General features: G+C 43.4%; 1 protein-coding gene across 1 annotated transcript in view; it reads left to right on the forward strand.

The window, feature by feature from the left end:
* AASS (aminoadipate-semialdehyde synthase) overlaps nt 1-21,922 on the forward strand; it is a 332,460-nt gene that overhangs the window by 61,905 nt on the left and 248,633 nt on the right. The window lies entirely within an intron of this gene.

Consider the following 21,922-nt stretch of genomic DNA (forward strand, 5'->3'; position numbering starts at 1 on the left):
AAATAGAAGCCTTTAGTGGAAAAGAGCACAAACTAAAAGCACACTAAAAAAAAAATCTTAAAGCGTAGTCTGACACGAGGCACCAATTTAGTGCAAACAGCAGCAACCACACTCCCCACAGGCTCCCTCTGCTCAAATGCTCATCTTATTTAGGAGCTGTCATTAATAGCATGTCACTCACAGGCCTTAGATTAATGATGCCACAGGAGTAGCTTTTCTGAGTTTGGAAAGCAGTGGGAGTGAACTGAGTCTCCCTTCTGTATGTAAACAGGACACTTGCTGTTTCATAATACAGTCATAAAAGATTAAATATATCACTGTGCAAGGAGTGACCTTTGCCACAATATCACTCTAGATAGATCACAATGCTCTGCTGCACCTACGTAATCATTATATAGAGCCTTAGGATTGCATAGATATTTGTAGTAGCCTCTAAGTCAGACTCAAGCTCTCGAAGCATATAACAAGTGCTACAGTACATAACAGTAATAACGCAGTCTTACCAACCCCAATTCGAACACAGAGCTAACTAATGCCCAAATGTCCTGCTGGGTATATTGACCTAACTCTGTGTATTGAATTCATATTAGCTCACAAAGGACTTTCAAGCCCCAGTCATCGAAACTCCAGCATTCCTATCAAGCAAAAGGATGAGTCGCCTGCACTCTGTGAGAAATTGGGTTGTTGGTTAACTGGGAGGTGAGCCCTGGTCAAGCAACACACTTCTTGTGAGGGTGAGGCACAAGCCAACCCTAATTAACTCGTGCTCGTCCTCTGGTAGCTTGGCACAGAGCAGACAAGCTTAACTTGAAGACAATGCGTAAAGTATTTGTGTAACACTTCAAACAGTAAAACAGTTACATAACACACAAAAAGGATCCCACACCAGGTTAGAAAACTAGAAATCTATTTAGTAAATAAAACAAGACCAAAATGACAAAAATCCAATAAGTATAACTTGAGTTCTGAATTTTTAAAGAATAAACTGTAAAATAGCGCTTAGAAGCCAACCTGGGGTATCTGGTGGCAGCGGACTGGCACAAAGTCAAATGTTCAGGCCGACCGCGATGAAGCAACAAGGACCCCTTTGGCCCTGCTGAACCAAAGTACCTCAAATCCTGGTTGCAGAGCGTTGCGTTGGTTCCAAGCCATGCCGCCGAGGAGATGCATTGATGTTCCCCAGATAGCCGATAAGATGCCTCAAAGTTCCTCATGCAGTGATGGCAAAGCGTCTGTGCCGAGATGCAGTGGAGTTCGGGTGCAGGTTTCCGCTCCATTAACATTGAGACTATGCGTTGATTTCAATGGGTGGATAGTCTGCAATGCAGAATGACAGTGTAGTCGTCGAGGCTTGTCAAAGACTAACCTCTGCCAAGGTATTCCACAGGAGCATAGGTAAGGTCCCATATCCACTGCACCTGTGATTACTCTGAATACAATTATTTAAAAAAAACACAACCAAGGGTAAAAGGGGATTGGGAGAAAAGAGAGGCTGCCATCAAGCCTGGTGTCCTTCTGTATTCTGTCAGTTCTTTTCTTCTTACTGGTGTTACAGTTTCCTCATGGTTAATCTCTTAACAGCACCTAAGTAGAATAACAATAGCAACAACTAATAATTATACATTCCTTCCTACACTAAAATGTCTAATTCAGTCATTCTGTTCGCTTATGCATATACCTTAATGCTTTAAAGACTTGCTTATCTCTGCAGATTAATAATCAGTATTTTCAATGCAAAATGAGAATATTATATATCTTGGTGGTGAGTCTTTCAAGACTTTCTACTCATAGTCTATTCCAGTTAATGGGTATTGACAAGAAATTATTCCAAACAGTTAACTACTTGAGAGTATAGTAAGCAACAAAATTAGAAGCTTCTCAACAACATCTGTTGTAGTCTTTCTCAGTCAATATTTGTAATCCTTTTCTCCAAATGTTTATAACCATCTTACTCACCTTCTTCTTTCCGGATAAACTCCAAGAATTCACCCCACATGGATTTCTCCAGTCAAAAATTACAACCTTTCACTTCAGGAACACTAATCACCAAATGTAGAATTACTCATAGTGTACACACTTGAGGGATGACAGGCGAGGCCAAAAAAGGAGGAATTCCAGTCAAAAAGTTGCTACGAGCAAGAGCAATACAAATACACTGCTCTCCTTGAGGTAAAGTCAGTTGAAGTGCTTGTTAGCTCAGGAGCACATGAGCGAAGACGGGAATAGCGAGAGGAACACAATTAATGTCCAGAGTGCTAACCTTCAGTCATGGAGCACCGCCATCTTGGACTTGACGCAGCACTAACTGGGTATCATCTTGGGTCAACATTGAAACAAATACACAAGATGGTGTTGTCTCGATCTCCAACATGGGCAACAGGATACCTTACCTCATCTCCATTCTGTAAGGTGAGCATTTCTTAATACTGGCCACTGTACTCCTGACAAGGCTGTCGTCGATGCAGTTGCGGGGACTTTGCACAGAAGAAAGCGCCACAGTGTTGGTTCTGAAGGCGATGCACTGGTTCTGTTCCATAAAACAGGGGCGATGCAGTGGTTCTGCCCATGCAGCACAGGATGCATAAGTTCTGCTAGAGTTGGCACCTTAGATCCACTTCTAAGGGCCCGGTACTGGGGTGGCACCACTTGGCAAGATAGACTCACAGATGGTTCAGGTGCCGTAGCAGGGTGATTGGAAGTCTGTTATGTCCCAGAGACTTCAGATCAGGACGCCGGCTGACTAGCTCTTGGAATCACTCTGTTGTCTGGGTTGGAGAGATTCAGGTCCAGTCCTTCTCATTCCCAGGCAACAGGGCATCAGGCACAAGTCAGCACAGTAGAGCAGGAGTCCTGCAAACAGCAGTCCAACGGAGTGGCAGGCCTTGAGCAGGACAACAGTCCTTTCTTCAGGTCCAGAAGTGTATTGAGTTGGTGGTGTCAGAGGTCCATTACTTATACCCAGTTGGGCCTTTGAAGTGGGGGAGACTTCAAAGACATGCCTTTGAAGTGTACAAGCTCCTGCCCTTCCTGCCCTGGCTGAAGAATTACTACAGGGGGTTATGCAGCCCTTTGTGTGTGTGTGGAAAGGACACAGCCTATTCAGGAGTAGGTGAGGCTGTTACCAGCTCCTTCCTCCCATCCTGCCTAGGATGGCCCATCAAGGCCCACCTAAGCTTCTGTTGTGGGTGGCTGTTCTAGATGGAATACACAAAGCCCTGCTGTCACCCCACCCCAGCCATGTGATCAGAGACGGGCAGTAGGCACCAATAGGCTAAAGTAAGAAAATATCAACCACCTAGAAGTGGCATTTTCAGAATTGCAATTTAACACCTGACTTTACCTTAAGTTGTGATTTTTTTTTTATTGTGATTTCAGAGACACCAGGTATCTCTATCAGATTGTGCATTACACCTATTGATGTAATCAGGTAATCCCAATGTTAATGTATGGGAGAGATAGGCCTTGCAGTAGTGAAAAAACGGATTTAAGAGTTTTCACTACCAGGACATGTAAAACCTAAAAGTACATCCAACTTTTTAAATAAATGGGGCTGTGTAGGGCCTACCTTAGGGGTGACTAAAATGTATCAAAAGGTTTGGACCTGGCAAAAGGTTTACTTTGCCAGGTCGACATGGCAGGTTAAAACTGCATACATAGGCTCTGCAGTAGCAGGCCTGAAACCGGTTTAAAAGGCCACTTAAGTCAGTGGCACAATCAGTGCTGCAGGCCCACAAGTAACATTTAATTTACGTGCCCTGTACTTTACTAGCGACTTGTAAGTAAATTAAGTATGCCAATTGGGGAGAAGTCAGTGTTACCACATTTTAGGGAAAGAGCTCAAACACTTTAGCACTGGTTAGCATTGTTAAAGTGCGCAAAATCCCAAGGCCAGCAAAAACAGGATGTCTGAAGGCAAGAAGTTAAGGGAAACCACAACAAGGATGCCAGGTCAAACACACTGTATTCCCCAAATTGTACTAATACATTGCCTGAACATTTCCTCAACCAATATTGTAGAGAAACGACATAAAGCAAGTCTGAAGCATTCTTAAGCAGATCCTCCTAATCTGGACTTCCCCATCAAAGGGAAACCTGCCATAAACAACGCAGTGGGACAATTTGAAAGAAACTGATGGAAGTGAAAGACTTTGCTAAATCCACCAACACTAATACAGGCCCAATGTAAATAGAAAAAACAGCTATCAGAACTGGCATGAAACAAACTCAAAGATATCTGAAGGAGAAGACCGAATCCCACAAACAACAAGCATACAGTTCGAGAAAGACTGAATTGGAGATACTAATTTTGTCTTCTGGCATGTAGGATGCCAGGTAACTTCACCCCACACCCTTAGTCTACAAACCACTAAGGTATCAACATGCGGAAAAGATTCTACAACATATGAGAAAAAATAATAACACTTCCGGGAATTACTTAACCGGTACGGTGCCTTGGACGAGGTGATCTCGTCCAAGGCACCAGTTCCCGGGTGCCTTGGACGAGATCACCTCGTCCTGCACCCGGGAACCGGGGGGAGCGCTAGCATTCCCCCCATGGGCCCCCCACCCATCCACTTCCCCTTCCACCACCCCTGTGTGACGTCAGCGCACATCGCGCGCTGACAATCACAAGGCCTCCTCCCATCGTGCTGGAAGCTCGGCTTCCATCGCGATCGGAAGAGAAATGCTGGATCACATGGAGGAGGAAAATTGCCTCCTGATAATAGCTTCCTAATAACCTCGCTCATTCGTCCTTGGATTGTCACACACATACTCAGATTTGTGGATTTCCAGATGTAGGTTTCTTCTACCAACCAACTACAATTGCCTTAAAGTCAAGTTTTCAACGTTTTAATTTTAGAGTGTTATCTTCACTAGAAGCATGAGGTCTCTTATTAGCTCTGACCTCTTGATCAAGAAATGTTTTGGTATAGTGGCTGCATCTACTGATCATTAACGAGGGTCTCAGTCCCGCTTTATGATATATTGGATGGTTTATTCCACTGTGGCGAAGGAGTCAACATCCTCTCTATCACCACTCTACTAAAGTGCAGCTGTGGGGTGGTTGGGGGAAGAAGGGCGGGGGAATTTGTGTTCTTGTTTCTATTTTCATCCATATGTTTTCTTCTTTTATTTTCTAAATGCTTCCATTGTCTGGTATTCTTACATATCATGCTTCATACCATTCCATCAAAATTGTAACCAAAACACAAGCTAAAATGCTACAAAGGAACACAAACTCTTACTACAATTCTAAGACATCCAAATTGTTGTAAAATAATCTTTCTATGAATAATCTTAATATTATTTCTCTTAACCCAGAGGGTTTGAACCATCCCTTTAAAAGACGGAAAATCTCCAAATATCTTTCCAAATTAAAGGAGATGATGTCCTAATGTTCCAAGAAGCCAGATTTGACGAAAGAGAAGATTTTGAAGACAAGTGGATAGACGAAGTGTAATGCTCTCCATCAGTTCATAAAAAATGGGGTACTCACATTTATAACTAAAAAAAACAATGTCAAGGTACTAACATATGTTTGATGAAGAAGGCAGGTGGATCATCATTAAATAAATGTGAGAAAAACTTCCACTTGATTAACATATATGGACCAAATAACATCTCTCATTTTGTCATGGTCTCTCAAACAAGTTACAAACTATCCCCAGTGAGTGGTGGGTGGTGATTTTAGTCCACCAGATGGACAGTATCCTTGCTAGAGCTTCCATGTGTAGATATCCCCCACCTAAAGCACATAAGGCAATGAAAAACTTCTGCTTTAAGTACAATACAAAAGATAGCTGGAGGCTTCCACACCATGAAGCCAGTGATTTTACTTTTTACTTGTCACCTCATAATTCCTGCTGAAGTATAAAGTATATCCTTATTTCAAGTAACTATACCCACATGATAGACCAAATCTCATTGGATCCAAAACTTATCTCAGACCACTCATGCATCATCCTGGTATTAGACCTAAACCAAAAAGCAAGTTTGGAGACTGAATGATGGAATTTTAGCTCCGTCAGAAAATACATTAACTCTATAATTTCAAACTATCTCAAGGAAGATGTGTCTTTAGATATTTATCCTTTACTTAGATGGGAACTCCTAATGCAACCACCTGTGGAGTTTTAATAGGTATTAGTGCTAGAATTAACAAAATCAGTAATTCTAAAACACTAGAATTAGAAAAAGATATTGAAATGTTTGAAATACAGCACTTCAGCCACCAATAGCACAACTCGAAGTACCCCCATAACTAAAAATTATAAATATAATTAAATGCTTAGTTCTGTTGCTGAAATGTATATAAATAAATACAAAAGCCTATAACTGGGCTATTCTAACAAAGCAGGCAAAATGCTGGGCTGACATACCCAGCATGTATTGTGGAATGTGCCCAGGGGAGCAACGGGCATGTGTGCCCGCTTTGTGTGTCCCCGGTCACTTTTGTTTTACAAAAAGGGCCACAGATACTTGCGCAGCCCTTTCTGTAATACAAATAGCCCTGGTGCTATTATTGCACCAGTGCTCTCACCAGAGGGTGTTCCCTCATTTGCATGGGGCAGGCCCTATGCAAATAAGGAGCGTGGGTGCAGAGGCAAAGAATCTGTCAGGAGGTGCAGTGACAGCGCACCACCCAAAGGATAGCGCGCTGTTATTGCGCCCCCTGATGGCAGCCCTCTGGGGGGTGTCTTATGGACCCCCTAGACATCCCTCTTTAGGCGAGTGCAGTCACTCACTGCACCCGCCTGCAAGGGGATTTCTAATCTCCCTTAAAAGTGCACTCAGATTGCCACCTGAACAGAGAACCACAGAACCACTTCTAAACAGCTTCTCCGTATTTCTCTTGAATGTACTTCCCTGACAGCAGCGCAGGTTCGTTGCTGCCCTGGGGGCAGAGCATTAATGTTAATACAGCACATTCTCCTTGTTTGAGCAGGGCACATTCTTTTGAAAGGTGTGCCCAGCACAAACAAGAAAAATGTGCCATATGTGTGATACGGCCCCAAGTAAATTCACCCCTATACCATAATCAAGCACTCTTAAGATAGGGAAGGCTTTTAACACAGTCTCTTGGCCTGTGCTTGAAGCTGTTCTGTATAAGTTCAATTTGAGTAAAGATTTAATTAAGATGAATATGGCCCTATATTTGTCATCTCAGGCCAAAAACAGAGCAGGTGGAATTATGTTTGATTCATTTATCCTTAAACAAGGTACAAGGCAAGACTCCCCACTTTGCCCATCTCTGTTCCTCCTAGCCCTAAAACCACTTCTATTCAGCATCAATAAACTAAAGGGCATACAATTTGAAGACACTGCAGTTAGGACCTCAGCGTCTGCTGCCCCTTCTATCAGAGCCCCTATAGACACAAAAGATGCATATTCAACCGTAGTAGGATACAAGCTTAATAGGGACAAATCAGAAGTTAAACTTCTAAACCCTTAGGCCCAAAGATATTTAGGATAACACAGGCCTAGCATGGCAAACAAAATATCTGAAATACTTGGGCCCAGATTTCAGTGATAATCTTATTCACGTGATTAACCATAGCAAAAAAATAAATCCCCAAAAAGTATTGGATTTGTTAGAAGGATGGACTCAGAAATTTCTTTCTTGGTAGGGACGCATCAAAACCATAAAAGAGATGATTACACCTGTAATAAACTTCTTAAAAAGTATGCTTCCCTTGAGGCCACTGGACGACTTCCACATCAAACTAACAAATTCATTAACAACTGTCTTTGGCAAAGCACACATCTCATAATATCAATCAAAAAGATGAGACTGCCTAGAGAGATTGAAGGTGTTAATCTAGCAAATTTTAGGAAATTCCGCATTTTTAGGCATGAAAGGGGGCGACTTATTACTTAACCCTGACACCTCTATCACTACTTCGCTGAAGATTTAAAAAAAAACACAATCTTAAAGGGATTGAACCCCACAACCTTACTCTTGATAGGAAATCCAAATGCTTCACACTTAAAATACATATTTCTTCATACCAAAAAAGCACTGCTATGAATAGATGACTAATTAGAAATACAAATACAACATTCTATTCTAGCCTCACATTAGCACAGCAAAAGACTCAAAATAGATGACAAAATAATAGATTGTGTGGAATGGTACGCAAAAGGTATTATATTTACTAAGCGTTGTGTTTGTCTCAAGCTACCAGAAAAATTCTCTAAATTACAAAAACAATTTCACCTTAGTAATGTATATTTCTACAACTTCCTAAAACTGAAAGCTTGTATCAGCAAACTCCCAAATTATGGATGCAGTTTCTTCTGTGATCCAGTTTATAAGCCAGTTGAATAAAATGGGTCATTCATTGTCAAAACTGTAGAAACTCCTACAAACAAAATCAACCAAGTCCCTATAGCAGATGATACAAAAATTGGAAAAAGATAATCTGATTGCAGTACATGCAATTAATTGGGAAGAAATCTGGAAATTTGTCTTTAGACACAAACTTACCCCTTTTTTATCCCAAACTAAATTCTGGTAATTACATGGATCTTATTGGACATCGAACAAACTTCATAAAATGAAATTAAGAGATTTCCCAACATGCTGGAACTGGAATGCTGAGCTGTGGACTTACCTCACTTACTTTTCTACTGCCGTATAGTGAAAGATTTCTGATCAAAAATATTTAGTCTCACTACAACTTTGTAATTCAGCCACAGAATGAGCCAAGTTATCTCATTACTGGGTTTCTGAAATATATATAATATTTAAAAAGATAGTTTTGGATACCTTCTTGACTCAATCCTAACACTAGAATGCCAATCCATTTCTTTGTAATTGGAACACATAAAATCCCATAAACTGCAATGAAAGAATGTTTAGCATATATTAAAGGGCCAAATAATATTTTCAAACAACAATCTTCTTGGACACCATAAGGCAGACCTAAATGAAACACATTAGACTTTCACTATGCTGAAACTAAACTGCTATCATTTGTTCGTAACCAGCTTCGACTATATACAGTTACCATATAGAACTACAATTTGTGATTTACAAATGTTGATATCTGCAATACCTATGTTCCAAGATCATGAGCTGGTTGGTGCACTATTGTCATCTGATAAATTTGATATGGTTATTTTTTCCTTTTGAGTGTGTACAATTATTGAACTACATGTATATACCTCTATTTAATTTTTGTGTTTTGTTTTATAAAAAACAAAAACCTTAAAAACTATTAGAACTGAAAATGCCTTAGTCATGCCAATACTCCTTCACTTCGAAGCAAGTAACCAAATGTCCCAGTTTTTGTATTCTGTGTAAAGTTCTCCATAAAGTTACTCAGACCCACGATTTACATGTGGTGCCTTTCAGAGGGTTTGCATTTGTTCAGCACAGATCTTCTTTTAAATTAAATATCTGGGTGCACATCTCTGAATCACAGCAGGCGCCCATTCCTTTGTAGCAATTTTCCCTCCCAGCGATGCCACTTACAAATTATGTTATTTTGTGACCTACACCAGGGATTCTCATAGTCAGTGGTTTGTCTTCTCTCTATGACTACAATGTGTGCTCCAGCCTTACCTATAGTGTTATAAAGAATCTCAAGAGATGTCTTCAGTGCCTTTTCTTCTTAGGTGAGATTTGGCATTTCTTAGTAGCAGCTAACTTCTTCAGCTCTACAGCCTATGCAGGGAAATGAGATTCAAAGAAAACCATCCAACATGTTTTTACACTTTGTCATAATGTGGGTGTCATTTTGGCTTGACTTGCAGCTCAAATACCATGTGGCAGGAGCAAGATCACATAACTTGTGGTTTGCTACATAAGTCCCAGATGGCTATGCATCTTGTGTTGTGTGGTCGATTATGCTAACCTCACATAGGCCTACAGGCTTACCTGTACAATTTGCAATTATCTGCAAAGCGGTAGAACACATGAGTCCACGTTCTGCACCATTGTAGATGATTAAGCCATGTAGCTACCGCCATCAAGTCATTTCTCTGGTCGCTGATCTGGTGCCTCAGGATTATACCTTGCACTGGTCTTATTCTGACTGATGGCTAAGTTCTTGGGTTCCACTAATCTGTGATGTTGTATTATTCAGGTCTAAGGAGGTGTGATCTGCTTCTTTGTAGAGGTGACTGTTACTTAACACTTTACCCTTGAACAAGTAACCATGCTAGTCAGGGGTGTGAAATTTAATAAAATATCTTCTTGTCGGTGGGGCAGGTTGCTTCACAAATCTACTTGTCTTGAAAAAAAATCAACTTGTCCCTTTGGTGCCACATAGTGCGCCGATACATTATGATGGCAGCAATTTCATTATATACAAGCTCTGATAATAGCCTTAAGCCAGATTAAACCAGGGCTCATACTGTAGAAGGGTTTGAACTCTAGCAATTTCCGCATGTTGCCGCCTTTCCACAGATCTACATATTGGGGCTGGAGGTAGTGTTAAGCAATAGTTCCAGGGTCTGTGCAAACATACTAACAACTTGTATGTTTTAAGTGTTTTAAGGGTTTTCACCAGCTATGCAAACGTACTAACAACTTGCATGTTTTAAGAGTTTTCGACAGCTTTTCTCTAATCTTTTCCCATACTGAGAAAGGTTAGAAATTTACTCCTGATAAGGGCAGAAATAAAACTTCTTCCACGGTTGGGGAAAAAAGTGGTTGAAGGGAAAGTGAACTTGTAAACGCTCAACAGAATTTCACATGAGAAAATCTATACATGTGTATTTGCTCGTGCTAAAATGCAGATCACAAATATTTTCTAGGGGTATGATTTCCTGGCCTACTCTCTTGGCCTACTTTTGTAAATTATTGCTAATACATGAAAGCTGTAAATCTGCACTAATGCAAGGGCATATATCATAGGTGCACTTTTGTGACTTTATTTAAGGATTGAACCCCTAGTATGGTCTTGAGTTAACCAACACCTTTTTATCTTTATTAAAAATGTATTTCTCTCTGTAAACACCGGCTTCACTGTGAGTGACAGCATTCTTCCGTTTCACAAGGAGCATATCAGCACACAACATAATTTTGTTCAGTTCCAGAGACTACTATGGAAATGTTTGATTTTTGAGACCAAAAATGTTATTGCTTTTTGGCAATGTTTGCTATAAAGGGTGAGGGCCTGGCAGCTCCCACAACAATAAGGTTTTACAAAAACCATGTCAAAACAAGCCACACCTTGACAAAACCAAAAGGCTGACCACTAATGTCATACCTATTGGCTTTGCCAATGATTGTTATTTTCATGTTGAAACTGTTTGCACTGATTTTTCTATTATGAATACTATTTGGGAATATTAGCATGCATCAACACATTTTAGTAGGTGATGCCTCATAGAAATTTTACCCACAGTAGTTTAGCAAAACGTTTTTTCCTAGTTGCAATTTTTGTGAACATACCATTTGAAGCAAAGACTCATGAATCTTGCTTGCAAGCTTCTTCAATTATTTGCATCTAGAGCCTTCTGGGAGCATTATACGTAACCTTGTATTGTGTACACCTTTATATACTAGGACCACTGTCCTAGTATATAATGTGTGTACACCTTTATATACTAGGAAAACTGTCAGCAGTGCAGTGCGAGTTTACAACATTTCCTTAAGAGCAGGCGCTGAGCACTGGAAACCACCATCTCAAATTAAGCAGAGTACTTAGCCTAGAGGCCAAGGGCATAGCTTGGTCAGTAGGTTTGGGGGGTGTAAACTTCAGATTTCCCAATAATCACAGACATACTTTGTAAAAATGCATTATATGCGAAACAGGACATGAGGGGGGCTTAAGGGGCAGTGGAAAGAGAGAGGAGTGCAGATTGTTAGGGGTACTTAAAACATAGGCCCTCATTATGACCCTGGCGGTCTACTGACCACCAGGGCCTCGGTGGCGGTCTCACCGCTGACTGGCTGGCAGTGAAGACTGCCACATGAGTGTGGTGGGTTGGCCTCTGCCAACCCGCCACATCCCTGCTCAGTCCGCCAGGGCGGTTGGACCCACCGGGCGGGAGAGGAGCATCTCCAACCTGGCGGTCCAATGAAGACTGCTGGTGGTATTATGAGCCATCTTTTCACCAGGGTTTCCACGGCGGTAGCACTGCCACGTAAACCCTGGAAGAAAGGCTACCGGTGACATGGAATTGCTTCCCTGTCACTGGCAGACACCTCCCCCTCCCGCAGCAAGCACAATACCCTCCCCCGATCACCCTCCATACAAGAACCCCCACCCCCCTTCAGGTACAGGGACCCCCACACCTCTTTAAGGTACAGCGCCCCCCCACCCACCTCCCCACATACATGCACACGTGCACAGACACCCACATGCACTCCGCATACACTCATTCGCCAACACTGACATACACGCATTCACTCACATGCATCCTTACACTCATTCATTTCAACATTCAGACACACATTCACTTCAACATTTATACACGCATTCAACCATGCATGCACACACCCATACCCACATGCATACACACATGCATAGACACACTCATACACACATGCATACACACTTACGTTCACACACGCAGACATACACCCACTCACACACGCACACACAATTCCCCCCACCCTCCCACCCACTCCCCTGTCGGATGCCTGACTTACCTTATCCAGCGAGGAGATCGTCCGGCAGGGAACGGAAACGGACACTTCACCGCCGGCAGCGCCCTGCCATCAGAACACCGCCAGGCCGTATTACAGGAAGTAATACTGCTGGTGGATTCCTTCTGGCGGTGGGCGGTGGTGGAACCACCCATGCGCCTCTGCCCGCCAGCACGACTACTGCAGGATTCCCGCTCAAAATGTGGCAGAAATCCTGCAGCACTGGTGGTCTTCTGGCGCCCGCAGCTTTGATGGTCTTTCAAAATCATAGTCATAATAAGGGCCATAGTATTTTTCATGCAAACAAACATTTTTAAGCCCTTCAAAACAGACACAAGAGAGTGTGTGTGTTTTTTTTTTTTTTTTGTAAGTGTGACCATGTAAAACTCCCAGGTGGAATCTGGCAGACACAACTGAAAGCACTATACCCAACTATTTACTGCAGAATACATTTTTGGGGAGGTGTAACACCCCAAACAGCCCCCTTGAAGTTACCCCTGCCAAAGTCCTGCAAGTTTTGGAGGCACCATTGTTAGCATCCGTCTGTGCCATAGACCAAACCCTCATATACCTCTTTCTCCTGGGCTTAGTGTGAAGAGTGTAGATGTTGGATGTGCTCCCGATTGGCAGTAGGAGTCCTGCAGATTGCAGGACCTGCTCACGTTTGGTCCTTCCTGGCTCCTGCATCTATCCCCGGACTGCATGCTTCTTTCTGTCCCCTTTCTTTTCACTGTGGTGATGAACATCCTGCGTGACTATATGCAGTGGTGCATGCTATTCTGAAGGATTCAGAACAGGAATCGAGAGGCGACAGGTAAGCTCAGTTTAAAGGATATAGAAGTCAGGCTTTTTGTTGTGTTTTTTTTTTTCTTTTTTTTTTACGTCCAACTATCCCTTCTTCAGTTTATTTTTTATTTTAATTTAACATTCACAGTGTTCATTCCACCTTCCTCATCTTTGCGGCTCCGTTCCAGACCAAAGTCTGAGCTCATCAGGTATACCAATCAGTGGCGTAACAAAGGCACCCGCAGCCCCGGTGGTGTGGGGGTGCGGGCCGGAGCTCCAGGGGGGCCCCGCAGCACAGCACCTGGCCTGAGTGAGTCCGAAGGGGGGGGGGGGGCACTCCATGTTCTTTCCAGGGTGGCCTCCTCCACTTTCGTTATGCACTGGTACCAAGCTGAGCTTCACTGGCTGCAGTGTCCTTATTTATCGAGACCCTCGCATGCATAATCATTCGCATCTGCATTCTGAGGCTCCATCTTTGGAGTGTTGGTGAGGCGCTGGTGAAAGCCACATTAGCCTCTGTCAGTACTCCCCTTTCTGCCACTTCACAGGCAGACCTCGGGTAGGGATGGTTCTCCTTTGTGTCGGTGTAGACAGAGGACACCATTCATTAGGTGGAGCTAATAAGGGGGAGGCTGATCACCCGTGCCACCGCATTCTGTGGATGCTTACCTGCTACCGAAGACCTAGTGGGGTCGCAAATCCTTGCTCACCAACACTGCTTCAAGAATTGTTTTGATTTTAAAGTTTCCTTTTTATCCATGGCAGCCTGGAAACTACGTGGGTCACTTTACAAATGTCCATGTGCTTCGAAGCAGTGCCTAAGTTTTTTTCCCTCTCTGGTTAGAGTTACCTTAGCACAGTGATGATCGCATCCCCCTAGCGAGCAGTCATTATTAGCCCTGTGTTGTGCACACAGATAAATCCTGTGGAGCTAATCTGCGATCAGTCTGCTGCCTAGCCATGAAGGTGTCCTAAAACTCGTATCTGTGGATATCGGCGTCAGCTTCTGTAGATTGTTGCTTATCTGCTGTCATTAGCTCGAGTGAAACACGATTTAAAGCATCTAGTGAGTTCATACCCTTGCTTTCTCCTCGACACATAAGGAAAAGGATGACAGACTGCTATGCTATATTAATTCAGTTTGGATTTTCAGGTGAAATGTCGGTGCTTTCTAAAAGGTAAATACATAAAACATTTTCCAACCCCTTACCTCTCCTGCGCATATTCCATGCACTTGCAAGTAGTGTACCCGTTTAGATCCAGTAACCATTAAACACTGGAGAGATATGAATAGTTAAGCTACGTTCCTGACCTTGTACATGTTTCCGGTTCATGGCACCAGTTGGTGCCTTTCACCTTTTGAGTCCACTCTTTATTTATGATGGGAAATGCCCGGAGTGGACTGGCATGGTTTAAGCTGCCTGCCAGGCAGAAGAGCCCTTGCACTGTCCTGTACACTCCTTAACATGAGTGGTTTGAAAGTGCCTTTGAGGAGTCAGTGTGTTTACCAGGGGCGGTTCCTCTGCTAGGGCAGAGGAGCGTCGCCCACCGCCAGGAGTAGGAGCTGCAAAACTTTTATAATAAAGACATAATAAACTCTGTTTATTATGTTTTACTATAAAAGTGGGCGGGGCAACAGCCGTGACTGGGACGGAGGGGGAATGCACAATGCGCATGTATGTTTGGCCAGCCAGCTCGGGCCGGCCAAACATACATGCGCAGTAGGGTCTACCCAACCCGGCACTGCGTTGCTGGGTTGAAGAGACCAGGCAGAGGCTCCCAGTCTGCCTGGGAGCGCATTGGCTGGGCACTTCCAGCCATTCGTGATGCTGCTCTAAGCAGCGCCAGGATTGGCCGCAGGGCAGGCTGGGAGCCTGTGCCTGCAACGACGGAGGACAGCAGAACAGATGAAGCGGCGCAGGAAAAAGGTACGTTTTACTTTTATTTTAAAAATGTACCTACCGGGTGGTAGTGAGTGAATCCGAGGAAGAAGTCATGGGGTGGGGGTGCCAAAAAACTGTTGCACAGGGCACCACCAGTGCTAAAGCTGGTCCTGTGTGTGTGTGTATGTATGTATGTGTATGTATGTATGTGTATATATGTATGTGTGTATATATATATTTATATATATATATATATATATATATATATATATATATATATATATATATATATATATATATATATATAAAACACACACTCTCTTTTACAGGAAAGGCTTTAGTCCTACTTTTATGCCTGTCCTGTCCCGGGTTTTTCTTTTCAAAATCTGGTCACCCTATCAATAGTTTTTCTGGGTCACTAAGACACCTGCAGCATGGACTCTGTCAAACACACCTTACAGGAGAGCTCCTTGGTGGTCCGCGGCAGAGAGAGCAGAAGAGTGGCTGCAACCCAGGACACACGCTTCAGAGGCAGTTGAAAGCTTGATGCACTGTCACTGCTGCCAGCCACCAACCGCTCCTCGACCCAAGCCATGTTGAGCTTGAGGGTGGAAACAGCAGCTTAATTCTACCCTCTGAGCCACACATCCTAGGGTTGTCTCAGACTTTGTATAAGTGGAGTGCAACCTTTAATCTGGGACCAGTTGGCTCAGCCTATTAATTCTGCAACTAATAGGATTACGTTGTTTATGTCCCTTTTGAATGGTTATTCAACTGCAAAAGCTCGCTGTGCTCCTGTGTATGTGTAGAATGAATGAGTAATGCATCTCTGTCTGGAGCCAGCAACCAGTGGCGGTAATGGATCAGGCTGACTACTTGGAAGATGCTGAAGCAGGAGATGGCCTGGGAAACTCCCACTATAAATCTAGGGTAGAGTCAAATGCTTTGCATTTGTTTTTGGTATAAGTCACCCTTACATATATGCAAGGCACAAGTCCTAAAAAAGAAATGGGGGGGACTAAGGAAGTTAGATCAGTATGCAAGTACAGCAGGTGTGTGGCATCACAGAAAGTGACATCAGAGGACGTGGCATCGCAAGCCATGACTTTACAGGAAATGACATCACAAGAAGTGACATCAGAAAAGGAGGGAAAACAAGTGTGCCTGCCTCAAGAAGACTGTATACTTGTACAAAAAATACATGGGTTGATATAAGGGAATGCCTATGCACCACCCATGTAATGCCTACCCGACGCTCGGTAATGCAAGGCAGCACAATGCGCTGCCTTGCATTAGTTTTTTTGTTCAGTGCCACACAATAACTATCCAATGAGTCTATTTCTTGCTTGTATGTGTGCTGAAGAATGAAGCATACACAGTGCTTTAAATGGGCAGGTACGGTTCGGTTTTGAGTACCTGCACTTTTTTTTAATTTCAAAGTGAGAGTACCTTCACTTTTCACCACTGCTGCAATATATTTAATAGGAGAGTACCAGGACTTCTCAAGAGCAAACAGTACTCTAGAGGGCAAGTACCTGCACTTCTATAGTTCCATTTAAAGCACTAAGCATGCATGCAAAGAGGAACTAAAGGTATTTCTCCTTGTTATGCCAGCCTTGAATAGACTCACCAGTTGGGTGCTAACCTATGTTTGCAAGTCTTTATAAATATGGGTTTGCGTCAAAAGACATGGGTGGATGCACAGGAAATCCCAAGCACCACCCGTGTAACGCCCACCTACCGTGAGGTAACTCAAGGCAGGGCAATGTGCTGCTTTTTGTTCTTGTTTTTTTTTTTATTAAGAAAGTCACACAAAGCTGATTTGTGGAACACTGTAGATCCCAAAATATATTTTGCGTCATGGTTGTGCCACAAAAGTGACACAGTTCAAGCACAAAATCTGGGCCTCAACTTATACATTTATGTTTTAAAACCTCTGCCACAAAGAAATTGGCAGCAAAGAGAAACATGACAGTAGATCTGTTCTGCTTAATTGGTTGCAAAGTTTGAATTTGAAAATACTTTATGAGGTTAAGGCACCTGCTGCAGAGATTTTTGTGTGCCCAGTATATCAGAGGAAATAATAAAAATGGTGCGATAACGCTGATGGTTAACGCATTTACTGGAAAGAGCTTTGTTTTGTATAGTCCTAGTTTAGACTCAAAGTAACAGACAGGGTAATGAGTCTCCTGCAAAGCACATCATATAACATACAGATAACAGATTTTATTTTATGTAGATAGGTAAGTGGGTTACTGCTTTTAACACAGATATTCTTTTGTCACTTACAGTTGCATTTTAATCCTTCTTGTATAGCACAGTGAGCTATGAAGGATGATATGTGACTCTTACACCTTGTAGCCCTCACTTTCCTATGTAGCTTATCTTGTAAATTGATTTACAAACGTTTATGATTTATTGTTATAGTCTGTATCTGTTGTGTAAAGCTCTCTGATAAGCTGCATTGGGATGAATAGCGCTATACAAATAAATAAAAGATTGTGGTATTTAAATTGTTATTTACTGGGGCAGAGCAACATATCTGACATGCTTTCAGTACATGCATAGCTCTTACATACAGGGACAGAACAAAGTCAAAATTATGACTCTTTTAAGCACCTGCGAAGTACTAACAAGCTGTGTGCTTATGTTTCTCTTTAACTGCTTTTATATCAGGTGTTAAGCTTCCGACAGCTCCCAGCCAGGATACTCGAGCAAAAAGAGGCCAAATGGCCCCTTAAATTCAGCCTTTGTTATGGGCCCAGCTGGAGCCTACAATAAGAAAGGCACCCCGCTGCCAGCACGTTGTTGCTCGGACAGAAAGTAGACAACGTGCAGGCGCTGCTGTTTCCTGGTGTTTGAAAATTACACTAAGACAAACTCATCATATTTTACTGTGGGGCCCAGCGTTTTGTCAGGGTGGATGGCGTCCACCCCGTGAAAATAATGGGTGGACGCCATCTCCACCCATGGGTACCCGTAACTTGTTCCCTGCACATATGTTCTGGACATGCCGAACTGCACATAAATTAACCCGGCAGGTGAGTGGCTCCGCCGTATGGGGTTGGTGGAGTGTCATGGTGATTGATCATTTTATTTGGAGTGTAATGCAGTTTAGTTTTTCATCACAGTTCTATTGTACAACCCTCTAATTCCATTGGTGATACTCGTTCATCACCCCCACTGTCTTGAGGACATCCTTTGTAAGTGGGTCTTTCATCTTCTGACTTTCAGAATGGATAATTAATCAGAAGGCATGGAAAGTGTATTCACTGATGGCCTCTTCACCCCATATATTTTTTTTCCTGTGACTTGCATTTTTGGGAGCATTTGCAAGGCCAAAGATGAGTACTATTACAATGGTAGCATTGAAAACTCTCTGTTGCGCACCCCAGAAAAGGGCAGTGCGAATTAGTGGTATGCAACAAGTAGAAACGATGCAGTAGGAATGTATGTAGCATTTACTGGTGCTCTTAGAACAGCATTGCTCAATAGCAGTATAAGGAAAATGTTGAAGCACACAGACAGTTAAGCAGATACAATTGTAATGAAATAGATGTACATAACTATGATGTGGTCCAGTGTTGTTTTATTTTTCTTCTTTGATTTCCAAACATGTGCTACTGGAATCTTGTAATAACGAAAAACAACCTGGTATCACCTGACACATGTTTTGTCCGACAAGGACTTTGTCAAGGCTAATGATGAATCCGGAGCTGCCAAAAAAACATCAAAATTAGTGTAAGAGTACAATAGTATAATTCCTCTGAGGAAGTGTGTTGTGCAAAGCGAAAGTTTTAATGAACTGCGTCTGTACCGATGTGGAGCAATACGAATATGAAACAGTGTTCTCAGTTGACTCAAAGAGTATGTTCCTGATGTGCTTGAAGTAAAGTAAAGCACTGGCTGCGATAGACCGTTGGTGGTTTCGACAGTTGGAAAGTAGCTGAAAACCCTAAGACAATGCCAATAAATGAAGCCAAAGATGAGGCCTGACACAGGCTTATTAGATTACTCCTGGACAGGGCTGTTGTTGGCAATCCTTTGTTGATGATAATGATGTCTTGTCCAATGTCATGAGTGGATCGTACGTGTCCCAACTATTAGACACAAAGGGCCGCAGGGTCGTGGTGGCAGGTTGGCCGCTGCCAGAATGGTTGTCCGACCGCTTTGATGGCGGTCTGACCGCCACATTACAACTGTGGCGGTTGTGCCACGGTCGGACCTCCAGCACTGCCAGTTTACCTGCACAGGAGGGACTGGCAGTGCTGGCGGTCCTTATTCTCTGCAAGCAGCACCGCACTGGGGATTACGACCCCCTTCTCTGCCAGCTTTTACATGGCGGTAGCACCACCATGTAAAGGCTGGCAGAGACGCGGTGCAGGGGGCCCCCGGGGAGGGGCCCTGCACTGTCCATGCACTTAGCCTGGGCAGTGGAAATGCCCCCGTGGGCAGCCCGGTCGCGCTGTTCACTGTGAACAGAGCGAAGGGTGCTGGTGCACCCTATGCACTGCAACATTGCCGCCGGCTCAATTATGAGCTGGCATCAATGTTGTAGGCTGTTGCCCGCTAGGCCAGCGGGCGGAAAGACCGTTTCTGCCTGCTGACCCAGTGGAGAACTTGTAATTGGGCCCGGGGGAAGGCGGCTGCACTGGCAGCAACCTGACCGCGGGAGCTTGGTGGACGGCCCTTTTCATCTGCGGAACTCATAATGACCCCCAAAGTGTACTTGGAAACACCTGTGTATATAGTGGAGATGGGGACACCAGTGCTGGGCTCACATCCATTGAAGGCTGGGATGTAGAGTGTGGAACTTGTTTTTCTGAGCTCTTAAATTACACAGATTCTTTGTGGATTCCTTATCATTCTTTCTTCAGTTTTACATCTTCTTTGAGTCCCGCTTCCCAGCCACACCACCAGAGGTACCCCCAAATGTGGAATGGAAAAGGCCAGTCTCTGAGGCGCTCAGTTTCAGGTTGTGATTTCAGCTCAGGTATTGTTTGGGAGGGATTATAAGAGACGCACTCCTCCACTCCAGCAATAAGAAATGAGCACACATTGTCGAACTGTTGCTCTCATTGCAGTAACTGATCCGCATTGTTGATCTTGGTGTAGGTTGCTTGTACTCCTACAGCGTCTGCAGTCAAGTACTGACCCCGAGGACAGTTGCTGGGTCAAAGCACTAGGAGAACCTTGTCTGTCAGTTCTGCAAACGCACGCTGTGATATGGCATCACAGTGACGCTCGTCTCCCCCTGGCCCGAGGGCGTTCTTGTGAGATCAGAGCAAAGTTCTTAGGGACCGAGAAGGGAAGCCCCAGCTACGCTGTCCGACAACACAAGGAGAGTGGGTAATTGCAAACCGTCCACTCCCGTTGTGGCTCTGCGGACTCCGCTTACCCGCGGCTTGTGCTTGCATCGAGCAACCTACCACGGCCAGCCTCGAAGAGACAGAACGCTTCACCAAGAAACATTAATGTATTCCTTTTAGTCGTCATCCAATTTCTAAATAAAATGTAGATTTGTTAAATATACATTTTAAACAGATGTGTAGGGATGGAAAGAGCAGTAGGTCGGAGTTGGAATGCTCGGGGATAATAATGTGCAAATGTGTGATGCATTTCATGAAGACGGAAAAGAATAATAGAAGCCAGTCAGAGTGCTTCGTATTTCCTAAGAAAGTGCACCGAAAGGGAAAACAAAACCAAAAAATGTTTAATATCCAAAATGTTAGTTCAAGTGTTTGTTGGACGAAGACTCCATGAAAAAATATGCTTTGCTTAGAATTTACAGCGTCTCAACAGAAAGGGAATGAATGTATCAGCGGCAACATCATTTACAAAGGGTTTGTAAAGATGTATATCGTGTTGGTGTCCACACTGTTTCTCAAAAAAAAAAAAAAAACCATAAAAATCAAACAAAACGCTAGTTTCAGGGTCAGATAGTTAGCTCTGCCTGACATGAATTCCGAGCTTGTTAATGAGCTGGATATCGGAGGTGGAACAGAGAAACCATATGGTGTGAACACATGCTGGAGTCCAAATGTACAGGTTAATGAAGGAGTGAACGAGGGCACCTGAGTGGATTATCAAAAATTAATTAACAATCAAGAAAAAAAGTATGTATACCTTAAATTATCCCAAAGATACAGTTGCCTGACAAAGCAAAAGGCTCATAGAAGGTGGAGAAGTCGGGGTAGCCAGATGGTCCCATAACCGGGTTTCAGGTCTCAGCAGAGAAAAGCTGGTCAGAATTTGCTGCTTTGACCTGCTGAACAGCAGTAGGACACAGTGCATCGTTTGAGCTGGTGGGGGGCACCGGCACCTATTTTTGATGATCGGCACTTATTTTTCTGCATCATTTATATACGGTACGCAAGAGAAGACACACAGAATGATGGAGAAAGAGAAAGGCGACAAAACCGTCACAAAAGGAGAAAGCAGGAACCTGCAGCAGTGACATTAATGGGGGAGCGAGTGTCTGGTAGTGGATTAAAAAGGTATGAGGTGGTTTTCAAATGACAAGCCTCGGTATACCGCGCAGCAATGTTTCATTGCACCAGCCATGGGCTTTGGAGCAGAGTTTCGGACACTGGCCCTCTTTCTTTCACAAATGAAGCACTGACTGGAGCCATGGTTAGCTATAGACTGT

Source organism: Pleurodeles waltl, chromosome 4_1, assembly GCF_031143425.1.
Source record: "Pleurodeles waltl isolate 20211129_DDA chromosome 4_1, aPleWal1.hap1.20221129, whole genome shotgun sequence".
Classification (NCBI taxonomy): Eukaryota; Metazoa; Chordata; class Amphibia; order Caudata; family Salamandridae; genus Pleurodeles; species Pleurodeles waltl.